The sequence below is a fragment of the Muntiacus reevesi genome, chromosome 1, assembly GCF_963930625.1.
Source record: "Muntiacus reevesi chromosome 1, mMunRee1.1, whole genome shotgun sequence".
In the NCBI taxonomy this organism is placed as follows: domain Eukaryota; kingdom Metazoa; phylum Chordata; class Mammalia; order Artiodactyla; family Cervidae; genus Muntiacus; species Muntiacus reevesi.
In genome coordinates, this window is record NC_089249.1 from 270314246 (window position 1) to 270326732 (window position 12487).

At 40.1% G+C, this 12487-nt stretch overlaps 1 protein-coding gene and 1 pseudogene across 1 annotated transcript in view; both read right to left on the reverse strand.

The window, feature by feature from the left end:
* The window catches only part of MCTP1 (multiple C2 and transmembrane domain containing 1), a 550845-nt gene that overhangs the window by 277656 nt on the left and 260702 nt on the right, over positions 1-12487 (reverse strand). The gene's annotated exons all lie outside the window — the stretch shown is intronic.
* On the reverse strand, positions 6510-7315 carry LOC136169030 (small ribosomal subunit protein eS1-like; annotated as a pseudogene).

The following is a 12487-nucleotide window of genomic DNA, read 5'->3' on the forward strand; positions in this document are numbered from 1 at the left end:
CTCGCCTGGAGAATTTCATGGACAGAGGAGCCTGGTGGGCTACAGTTGGTGGGGTTGCAAAGAGTTGGACATGACTGAGCAGCTCACACACACACACACACACACCCACACACACACGTTCTCTTACTGATAGCTATGATTATTACTGACATCACTGTCCCCCGTGTTCCTCCCAACTCAGGAATCTGCAGGGCTGCTGCGTTGCAGAACCCCAGGCATGAGGGCGCCTCCTTGAACTGGCAGCCGGCCAGGCACTGCACGGACCAGGTGCTCAGCCTGGCACTGTGGGATCTGATTTTCTAACCTTTGTACACTTTATGCTTTTATGTCTTCTTTTTCACATCCCTGGTTTTCTAAGCAGTTCTTCTGACCTGTGTTAAAGTTCAACTCCGGAAAAGGCAATATTTACAGTCTATTTTTTTTTAAGAGAATACAAATTGAAAGCGGAGTCTGTCTTAGGGTGGCACAGGGAATCATATTTCAGGGGCAAAACAACAGAGCAGAGGTCCTTTAATGATGGCGTAATGTGGGCTACACCTTGGGACTCCTCCAGGTAACCACCAGCAGCGCCTGCATACCCTGAACGCATGACGAGTATAAACAGAAAACAGCAGTACCCTCGGTCACCTGTGTTTAGGAGGTAGTGCAGTATTTTTTGAGACGTCAAATAAATGATTCCAAGAAAAGCCCAAAGCTTTCAGTGTTACACAGAAGATCACTTAAGAGAGTTTCCGAATTTTATGGGCTGACTCTGTTTGCTTTAAACTTTCACCTTTAATTATATTCTCATTATGGAAGTATGCAATAATCATAAAGTCCAAACAACTCGCTTCCTCTTAGCTCCTGACACATTAATCCTCTACAGTGTAACGAGGCTCAGGAGAAGCCAAAGAACTGCACTCAAATTTCATCTATATTACTCTCCTAGGCTAGTGATGCTTATTTATGTGTTTCAATTTACTAATTTTCTTTCAAGTTGTGTCACTATAAATTTATTAAAGCAGTTTCTTAAGCTAAGACAAGTCTACTTTTCATGGATATGAAAAGCACTGAGTGAGTATATGCTGAAGGTTTATATTAATATTTATTTTTGAGACAGAGATATATCTTTTAAAAATAACTTTATGTTTACAGATATGGAGACCTTTGGCTTTTTTTTTTTTTTTTTTTTTTTTTGTGGGCTGATTTATAAATCCTCACAGAACAGCAGTGTATTTTTTCTGAGTCATTTCAATTTTCCCTAACATCCTCATTTCCATTTAGAATGTGACACCTGATTTCTATTGTATTCAAATGGTTGCTACCTGAAAAACTAAGGAATATATTTTCTCAATGTTAATGTTTTAGTGAAAGGAAAGTGCCCTTTAGCAATTCTGTTCATTGGATGCTGTAGAACTGGTTTTTTAGAAGTTGGTTTTTGAAAACAACTTGGCATCTGATAATTCCATATGTTAACTTCTTTGATTCTCTACCTCCAGCCTCATCAAGGAAAACTTTTTAAGATTTGGTTTAAGTTCCATGGCTCAAAAAATTTATTTTTAAAGAGTATTTTCCAGAAAGGTTGATACAGACTGGACCATGTGGAAGGAGAGACAAAGAAGGTACCTTTTGTCTCTCTCCTTAGCTTAGACACTATATTAGTTTTCTATTACAGTGTAACACATTACCATAAATGCAATGGCTTAAAAAAACATACATTTACCGTCTATCTCCAGGTTTCTGTAGGACAGACTTTACTTAACAGGGAGCTGGGCTCAGGGTTTCATTGGGCTGCAGTCAAGTATCAGCTTGGCTGAGTTCCTATGTGGACCGAGTGATTTTCTAAGCTCATTCAGGTTGTTGGCAGAATTCAGTTCCTTGCAGCTATAATACAGAAATCCTTACTTCCTAGAGGTCATGCCTCTCCATATTCAGGTCACAACATGGATGTTTGCTGCTGCTTCTTTTATTTTATAAGTTTCAGGTGGACAGGGCTTCCCTGGTAGCTCAGGTGGTAAAGAATCTGCCTGCAATGCAGGAGACCCGAGTTCTATCCCTGGGTCAGGAAGATCTTTCGGACAGAGATCTTCTGGACAGACAGACAGAGAAGCCTGGTGGGCTAGTCCGTGGGGTCGCAAAGAGTCGGACTTGACAGAGTGACCAACACATTCAGGTGAACAGTCTTTTAACTTGACATCTGTAGCCACTACAAAGTGATCACCGCAGGTCTAGCTGCCATCCATCACCATATAGTTGACCCCCTTCTCCTGTTTCACACACCTCTCCTCACCTGCCTCCCCTCTGGTAATCAGTACTCCTTCCTCTGTATCTTTTGTTTGTTTTGCTTTTTTAGACTTCACAGATGAGTGATATCATTTTGCATGCTCCATCTGACTTATTTAACTTAGCATAACACCAGATCTGTGTTGGAGCAGATGCCGTTGGTGCCATCTCCCCTCCGCAGTCGGTTTTCCTAAACGCCAAAGTTCCATCTCTTCTTCAGGCACTTACGGTTTTACGAGCATGTTTGGCCTGTGTGTGTGGCAGGCCACAGGTGCCAGAACCTTGGGAGCAGGCCTTAGCAAGTGGCAAATTAGGATTGTCAAATAAATAGCCGGCCTTCTCGGCTTCTCACTGAAACTTGTTGGGGGCATCCATACCGCGTTCCAGAGGTCCCTAAGGTAACCTGCTTCTTCGCCCAGCCTCTTCTGGCCTCCTTCCTTCCCTGTCTCATCCTCACACTTACTGCTGTGTTCCCAGATTATTTCACAGAGAAGCACAAAGCCCTGTCTCAGGCTATGCTTCTGGAGACCCCAACCTAAAGCACAGCTCTTTTCTTCTATTACAGCCTGCTATTAAGATGTGAAAGTAAATTGACTGAAGTCTGAGAATTTTTAGATGTGAATGTACTTTTTTTGGAAAAATAATTTCTTTCAGTTATTCTTATAATTTATACTTAGAGTCTTTAGTACAAAATAAAGCTTCGTTCATTCTTTTCTAAATTTAATGAGGAACTGTTCCTCGATAATTTTGTCAAGAGATAATGTATTCTCAAAACTCGAGAAAATTTAGAAAAGCACAGTTATACAACTTTGCAGTCATTGACTCTTAGTGCCTTTTGTGACAAAACTGTAATCTTTCAAAATGTGAAACAACCCACTTTCCCACATCTGAAAGCTGTTTGTGAGTGACAAATTGGTCGTTTTTTTAACAGTGAAGAAAATTTCACTTTAGACTATAATTGTAAAACTTCTACCCACGTTCACAGTGGACAGCATCCATCCATGCTTAACAGAAAGGTAAAACAAATAACTAGGGCATAGGAAATGATGAACTATAGGCTATACAGATGAGTGCCTCCTTTTCCCCAGAATCATTGTCTTTCTTTTCTTTTCTGGTTGTGCCACATGGCCTGTGGGATCTTACTTCCCTGACCAGTGATTGAACCTGTGCCGTAGCATTGGAACTGCCAAGCCTTAGCCACTGGACTGGATCTTGTGAGGGTCCAGGATGACTCATGACCCACTATCCACCAAACCATATAGACTGTCAGTAATATGCCACTTAATGTACAACTGGCAGAACAGCTCTCAGAACTTTTTGAAAGGCTGTTCCCAGGTGATAACCCTCAATTTAGCTCAAACAAAAGTCTCCATTTCTTTCTTAGATCACCTAATCTTAGGTCAATAAAATAAATATAAATATTAAAAACTTATCAATAAATCGTTCTTAGGAGTGACTCTTTAAATTGGCTTACCAGAGCCTTTCTACTTGCAAAAAAGTTAATAAATTTCTGAAATCACTTCACAACTAAATTGACTGGAACTAGCCACAAATCTTATAGGACACACAGACAGCCTGCTTCAGAAGAACGTCGAAGTCAAGCAGACATCAACCTTTAAATCAAGGAACATCGCTTCTTGGCCTTTTGGCTAAGATCAAGTTTAAATCAAGGAAAAAGGCAAGAACCCTCAAGATTCCTTCAGTTTCCCTGACCTTCCTCTTTAAGAGCAGCTATGGGTCATGTATGGATGTGAGAGCTGGACTGTGAAGAAAGCTGAACGCAGAAAAATTGATGCTTTTGAACTGGGGTGTTGGAGAAGACTATTGAGAGTCCCTTGGACTGCAAGGAGATCCAACCAGTCCATCCTGAAGGAGATCAGTCCTGGGAGTTCATTAGAAGGACTGATGCTGAAGCTGAAACTCCAATACTTTGGCCACCTCATGTGAAAAGTTGACTCATTGGAAAAGACCCTGATGTTCGGAGGGATTGGGGGCAGAAGTTTGAGTAAACTCCGGGAGTTGGTGATGAACAGGGTGGCCTGGCGTGCTGCGATTCATGGGGTCGCAAAGAGTCAGACACGACTGAATGACTGAACTGAACTGAACTGATGACAAGCAAACAACTAGACTTTTCAAAAACATGGCAATTTCAGCTCATGTTCCAAACTCCCTGATGTCATAGTCTAGGGGCAATTTGAAAGGGCTCTTGTGCTGGGGTTGTATGGCATGCTGCCATCCAACTTTAGACCTGGGAGAAGTGAGATGAACCTAAAGGCCTGAACGTGACTGGAGGGCGAGTTTGATATCTAGAGGATGTCAGAGTCTCCAAGAAGGAGAGCCCAGAATGACTTCACTGGTTTCTAGAGAATGATTTTGTTTTCAGTCACTCAGTCGTGTCCGACTCTTTGCAACTCCATCGACTGCAGCACGCCAGGCTTCCCTGTCCATTACCAACCCCCAGAGCCTGCTCAAACATGTCCATCGAGTCGGTGATGCCATCCAACTATCTCATCCTCTGTCATCCCCTTCTCCTCCTGCCTTCAATCTTCCCCCACATCAGGGTCTTTTCTAGTAAGTCAGCTCTTCACATCATGTGGCCAAAGCATTGGAGCTTCAGCTACAGCATCAGTCCTTCTAATGAACATTGAGGACTGATTTCCTTTAGGATGCACTGGTTGGATCTCCTTGCAGTCCAAGGGACTCTCAAGAGTCTTCTCCAACACCACAGTTCAATAGCACTGATTCTTCAGTGCTCAGCCTTCCTTAAGGTCCAACTCTCACATCCAAACACGACCACTGGAAAAACCATAGCTTTGACTAGATGGACCTTTGTCAGCAAAGTAATGTCTCTGCTTTTTAATGTACTGTCTAGGTTTGTCATAGATTTTCTTTCAAGGAGCAAGCATCTTTTAATTTCATGGCTGCAGTCACCATCTGCAGTGATTTGGAGCCCAGAAAATAAAGTCTGTCACAGGAGAGAAAATCTGTGGTCCTTGAGTTGTATTTGAGGAGTTCCATGTGCCTATCTGCTGTATCCCTGGAAAGGAAGTCTAGGGTGAGCAGACCCCATCACTGAAGTCTTTGGGCTGTACCACCGGGAGCTTTTTTCATATATGGTTTGGGACCATAGTTTCATTTAACTTGTCAACTGAAAAAATGCACAATCAAAAAGTTGAGAGTTATGTTTTATTCGAGGAACCAAACTGAGGACTTAGCCTTGGGAGGCAGCCTCTCAGATAGCTCTGAGTCAGGGGAACTGCTCCTCCAAGAAGGTAAGGGAGGAACCAGGATATATAGGAGTTTTTGCAACAAAGACCAAGTAGGAACATCAAAAGATTATTTTTAATTAAAGAAAACCAGATATCTCAAGTTAAGGGATTTAGGACTTCGCTATGTAAGGGATGATACAAGAGTCTGTGCTCAATGAAATCACTCCTTTGATATACATCTCAGCAATCTGGGGCCAGTGTCCTGTGCTTTCCCCTCCTGAGTCTTCATGGTCCATCCTTGGGGGTGGCTGCAGTGTGATTGCTTGAAGACTACACATCCTTTGTCTACTAATATTATTTATTAGTAAACAAGTGGGCAACATTATTTTTGTTGACAAACTGTTAGTTCAAATCATATGTAGACATTGGTTGGATGATTTTCTGATTGTGATTGTAGGTGACTATTTGTGTGTGTGTGAGTACATGTATAATTGGTGAAACTCAGGACATTTACATCATCGGTTTTCAAACTTCAGCATGCATCAGTATTACTGAGAAGTTTCCTTAAAACCCAGACTGATGGACCCACCTCCAGAGTTTAGGATTGGGTAGACGCAGGGTGGGGCCCAAAGATCCCAAAGTGATTCTGATGCTGCTGGTCTGGAGACTCAACTTTGATGATCACTGTTTTGTATCTACATCTGCCCATTTGACTAAGAGTATTTCTAAAAACTAAGGATGACTGTACGTATTGTAAGACATCTCGCTAAATGAGTAAGTCTGCTTTAAAAATGAAAGGTGAAAAAAAAATGCAAGGTGACAAAAGAATCTGATTGCTAATTTCCTAAGAACTTGAGAAAGAAAGGGATACTTTGTTACAGTATATAAACTAAATAAATAGCTCTAATTTTAAAACAAACAATTGAGCAGCATAACTTTCTTCCCTGGGGGTAAAAGAGCTATTCTCCAAACAATGTTAATGAGAAATTTTTCTTTTCTTTTTTTTTCTGCCACAAATAAGATCTTTTATTTGTCATCATTATGAGCCTGCATTTTAAACCAATTCTTGGACTGGTGGCTCGTATCCATCAGCTCGTTCAACTTTAGCACCTGTCTCATCCCCAGTAGCTTTTCCATAACTACTACCTTCACCATGTAGCCCCATGAGTTTTCCCAATTCAAATTTGGGCTTCTTCAGCATTTTTACTTTTCTAACGAAGACATCATGGAGCAGATAAAGAGATTGGCAAGCCTTTTCTATGTCTTCTCCAATGCTATCTGGGATCAATTTATTGACCGCCTCTTTCAAGTCGTTTGCACCTCTCGGGTCATGATCTCCATCATCTTCTTGTGGATCTGGTGCACCTGCTGGTGCTGGGCGTAAGAGGTCTTCCGGATCTGATTGTTGCACTTTTTAGTAAAACCCACACAGAACAGACGAATCAAGTAACCATCAGTAGTCTTGACATCAACATGAGCTTCAATCACGGTCTGCCATTTTTTGACCATGGAGCACATTTTGTCACGGGTAAGATTCATACCATGAAAACTGGTTAGGCAGTTTTGGCCCTGAACATCCTCAGTAGTTAGCTTGAATTTTCTAAATGCTACTTCATCAATCTGCAGATCAGCAAGACTCATTTCAAAAACACGACCTTTGAGGCCATCAGACGCGATTTTGGTTCCTTGAGTTCTCGTGACCAGTGTTTTCCCAATATTCCTTATACTGTACATAGCTGGTGCTTTCACATCATACCAATCTTTTTTAGAAAATGGGTCAATCACTTTCTCCTTGGCTCCCTTTTTGCCTCTTTCATAAGGCACTTGTTCTTGCTGACCGCCATGGTGCTGCTCAAAGACACCAAAGAGCATGAGGAAATTTTCTTTTCGACAATGTGCCTTTACTGTTTCCAGAGGGAAATCAAGACCATATAGCTTAGTTTAATAGAGCACACATTTTGATTGGTCTAGAGATTAATTTTGCTGTTGTTCAGTCCCTAGTCATGTTCGACTCTTCTTGAACCCACGGAATGCCGCACACCAGGCTTCTCTATCCTCCACTAGCTGCCTAAGTTTGCTCAATTTCACGTCCATTGACTTCATGATGCTATCTATTCACCTCTTCCCCTGCCACTCCCAGTGCACATAAATTTGGAACCAGAAGTCTCAAACATCCTGTTCCCACATAAATGGAAGAAAAAAGTGCTCAAAGAGAATGGTGGTTTTAGTTATTGGGTGTCTGGGTTGCTGAAATAAAGTGAAGAACAAGACACATGTTAGCAGCCCACCCTTAAAAAAACTTTATCTTCAGACTTTATGGCAAGAGTTAAAGACAGTATTCCTTGGTAAATAAGTATTAATTATAAAAAAATTCTTCAAGTTGACTTAAGTACTTGATATTCCTGACCACAGAAAATATTTGAATAACTTAAATTGTTTTGTTAAACTTAGCTAAAAAGACAGCTAAATGTGTTCTCTTTGCCTGTATGAGAGCCATATATAACATAACCTTTAGTTCATGTAAATCATGTTTATTTTACAATAGGAAACTGGAAATTTTGCATGCTTGTCTTATAGAACAGGCAAGTGGTCATTAATTATACTAAATAAATTTAAGAGTGCATGAGTATAAGCATGCATGTAACTAAATGGAGTTACAATAAGTAGCACCTTTGCTTTTTTTTAAACATGAATGTTTTAAACTTTAGGCAGTGCTGCATGCTATTTCATTTGGATTCTTTGACTAAAATTTTAGGATTCTGATAAGTTTTTAATATCAACTGTAGTTGTACTGTTCTGTGTACTTAAACTAAAATAGAGACAAGAGTAAAAGTATTTGATCACCACTGAATGTTTTTTTTTTTAATAGGCTTTATATTTTAGGGGTATTAGGTTCATAGCAAAACTGAATGGAAAGTAGAGAGTTTCACATGCCCCTTCCTCCTACACAGGTATAGCCTCCCCGACTATCAACATCCCCAACCAGAGCGGAACTTCGTACCAATGAACCTACCCTGGCACATCATTATCACCCAAAATCCATAGATACATTGGGCTAAGTAGATTTTATGTCTGTATTCTTTCAGTATGTAAATACATTTGCAATATAAACAGCATTAAGTTATAAGGATAAAATTATTGCTGTAAAAAGTGTTATGCTTTATAAAAGTATATTCAACCTCTAAAATTTATCATCTATCATTATTTCATATACATCTGTATATATTTAAAATATATATGTATTGAGGTAACTGAAAATTATTTTTCATAGATATCAGATTAGTTGTTGCCAGGGGCTAGGATTGTAGGGAAATAATTAGCCATAAAGGATCACGAGGGAACTTTTTAAGGCTATATATTTTGATTTTGATGGTTGCTAGGACTGTATTTTTCTGTCAAATTGTAAGTTTTACTCTATGTAATTAATCTAATTACATATCAATAAATTTACTCTAATCATACCTCAATAAAATCAGAATGGAAAAAATTACATAAAATCATTTTTAAAAAGAAGTTTATGTATAATAGAGAACTAGTAGCTTAGAAAGAAAAATGGTCATTAAGTACTAGGACTGTTCTCAGTACAAGGAGGTAAAAATGTATTGCTTTGTGCATAGAAGGAAGATTTTGCCTCAACCAAACTGAATGCATACTTTCAAAAGAGTCTGCTTTTACTGTGATGTTGTGTATTTTATGACCATGGTCATTTATTTTTGAAAACAAGCAAACAGAGAGAATAATAAGGGTCTGGCATGTCTGTCATTGTTGCTGTTGTTTAGTTGCTCAGTCGTGTCCAATTCTCTTTGACCCCATGGACTCCCACCAGGCTCCTCTGTCTATGGGATTTCCAAGGCAAGAATACTGTCATGTCTAGACAGTCTAAAATCACTAAACTATTTATTGTTTTTCCTATGTTATGGCTGCTGTAAAGTGTTGTTACTTTGACTGGAAACAGACAAGGTTGTAGCTACTTCTCATCCATGAGCACGTGTGTGCTCTGGTTTTGCTTTTCTTCCAAGGTCAGGCCCCCAAATTGGACTAACAAAGCTGACAGGGTATTTTATATCCAAAGCAACTTTTATGCTGCTTTACCAGCTGCTAGGTAACACCAAAGGCTTCAGGTCATCTCATCTTGAAACCCTTCTTGTGGCACTAGAGCAAGGAGGGGCCAACTGATACAGTTAGATACAACATGAATGCCCTGTATTTTATTAATGTTCTCAATGCTGGCCCCAGAGTAGGGAAAGCTTTTTCCCCTTCTTCCTGAGAATATGAGCTTTGATTAACTCTGTATCTCCCTATAACCCTCAGAAGACAGTATATCAACTATGCTAGTGTATCAACACAAGGTAAAAAGGATGCCCTGGTTGGTAAATTTCATCTGGACTGGGAGAAGTAGAAGCATCTGTTAGGAAGCCATATCTATGGGATTTCCAAATGTAATAATTCTTGTAACTGGGCAGGTCCCTGGAAACTCTGCTTATGAAGCAGTTATAAGAGATTCTAGCTCCTATGAGAAAGAGGCTTTTATCTCATAGAGGCTCCCACACTTGTTCTGTGTCATCTTATCCTTTTCCATCTGCACAGTGTTGCCTAGTAGCTAAGGAAAGAACTCCTGGGTGACTGCAGGGGCTGCTGCAGGTACAGCCGGAAGGGATGGCTGAGACTGTCCTGCTGCTGAGCCGTGGTTCCCGCCCGGCATATTCCTGAAGCACTGGCCAGTTTGGCCTGGATGAACTTCTGGGTCTGATGTTCAGCTGCATGCAGGGGGTCAAAATGGGTATAGAATATTCTTTTTGGAGAGGAGCCTGGTGGGATACAGTCTGTTGGGTTGTAAAGAGTTGTACACAACTTAGCGACTACACACAACATAATTTTTTGGGGGGATAGGGAAAATTCTTCAAAGCAAAAAAGAAAAGCTTGGCCTACCTAAGGTCAATTTTATACCAATAAAGTATTAGTTTTGACATGATATTATAGACCCCATTGGGGTGAGGGGAAGCAAGTTAATACTCATACACTCAGGATGATACAACGGCTGCAAAAAATTGACTTTGAGGAAGAATTTTATTTGCAGTTTTAGAATGCTTTTATGAATTGGACATGATTCTGGTGCACACTCTATAGTATTGGCTGCACAGCACTGGATATTTGCAATGCCTTCACTGTCCATAATATATTTCCCCTTTGGGTAACCATCACCTGATTACCTGTTGCCCAAAGCTTATGTGATCATTTCCAATAGGAGATTTTACTCTCTTTCATCCTGGTATGATTGGTTTCTATAATAAATTAACCAAAAGCATTCTGTGTACCATCAACACATGGCCTCTGTTTTCCCCTCTTGCTTGCCTAGAAATTCCTGCTTAAGCTAAAGATTAGACATGTCTTTTGGAAAAATTAGAAAAAAAGGAAAAGGAAAAGGCAGGAGAAACAGAGATCAAATTGCCAACAACTGTTGGATCATCAAAAAAGCAAGAGAATACCAGAAAACATCTACTTCTGATTTATTGATTATGCCAAAGCCTTTGACTATGTAGATCACAACAAGCTGTGTAAAATTCTCTTGAAGATGGGAATATCAGACCACCTTTACTGCCTCCTGAAATATCTATATGCAGGTCAAGAAGCAACAGTTAGAATCAGACAAGGAACAACAGACTGGTTCCAAATCGGGAAAGGAGTACATCAAGGCTGTATATCGTCACCTGCTTATTAACTTATATGCAGAGTACATTATGCGAAATGCTGGGCTGGATGAAACACAAGCTGGAATCAAGAATGCTGGGAGAAATATCAATAACCTCAGATATGCAGATGACACCACCCTTATGACAGAAGGCAAAGAGGAACTAAAGAGTCTCTTGATGAAGGTGAAACAGGAAAGTGAAAAAGCTGGCTTAAAACTCAACATTCAAAAAACAAAGATCATGGCATCAGGTCCCATCACTTCATGGCAAAAAGATGGGGAAACAATGGAAACAGAGACTTTATTTTTTTGGGCTCCCAAATCACTGCAGATGGTGACTGCAGCCATCAAATTAAAAGATGCTTGTTCCTTGGAAGAAAAGCTTTGACAAACCTAGACAGCATATTAAAGCAGAGACATTACTTTGCCAACAAAGGTCCGTCTAGTCAAGGCTATGGTTTTTCCAGTGGTCATGTATGGATGTGAGAGTTGGACTATAAAGAAAGCTGAGCACCGAAGAATTAATGCTTTTGAACTGTGGTGTTGGAGAAGACTCTTGAGAGTCCCTTGGACCGCAAGGAAATCCAATCAGTCAATCCTAAAGGAATTCAGTCCTGACTATTCATTGGCCGGACTGATGTTGAAGCTGAAACTCCAACACTTTGGTCAACTGATATGAAGAACTCACTCCTTGGAAAAGCCCCTGATGCTGGGAAAGATTGAAGGCAGAAGGAGAAGGGGACAACAGAGGACAAGATGGTTGAATGGCATCACCAACTCGATGGACATGAATTTGAGCAAGCTCCGGGAGATGGTGATGGACAGTGAAGCCTGGCGTACTGCAATTCATGGAGTTGCAAAGAGTCGGACACGACTGAGTGACTGAACTGAACTGAGAAAGTAAATCTCAGAAGTTGGTGAAGACTGCTGAGGCAGCCAAGAATAAACCCATGGCTGAGGTTTACAAACTTAAGCTGAGACTGCCACCAAAAGAAATACTTGACCAACTGATCCAGGGAACTTTGAAAGTTAAGATTTCCAAGACTATTTTGTTCCAAAACCAGATGACTTTGTAAAGTAGACTGCTAACCCAAGATCAACAGAAAAAGAAATAGTACCTTGCAAAAGCAAAAAGAAACATCTAATTATATTTATTTGCTTTAGAATATTGTTGCATTATTTTTATTGATTTATGATAAGCACTAATAAAGCCCAGTAGAACTTTTCACTGTCTACTAATTCCAAATTTAGAATACTAATTTAGTGTTAACTAGAACAAATGCTGGCTCTTAAAATAATTTTGATTACGAGCCTATAACCTTATATT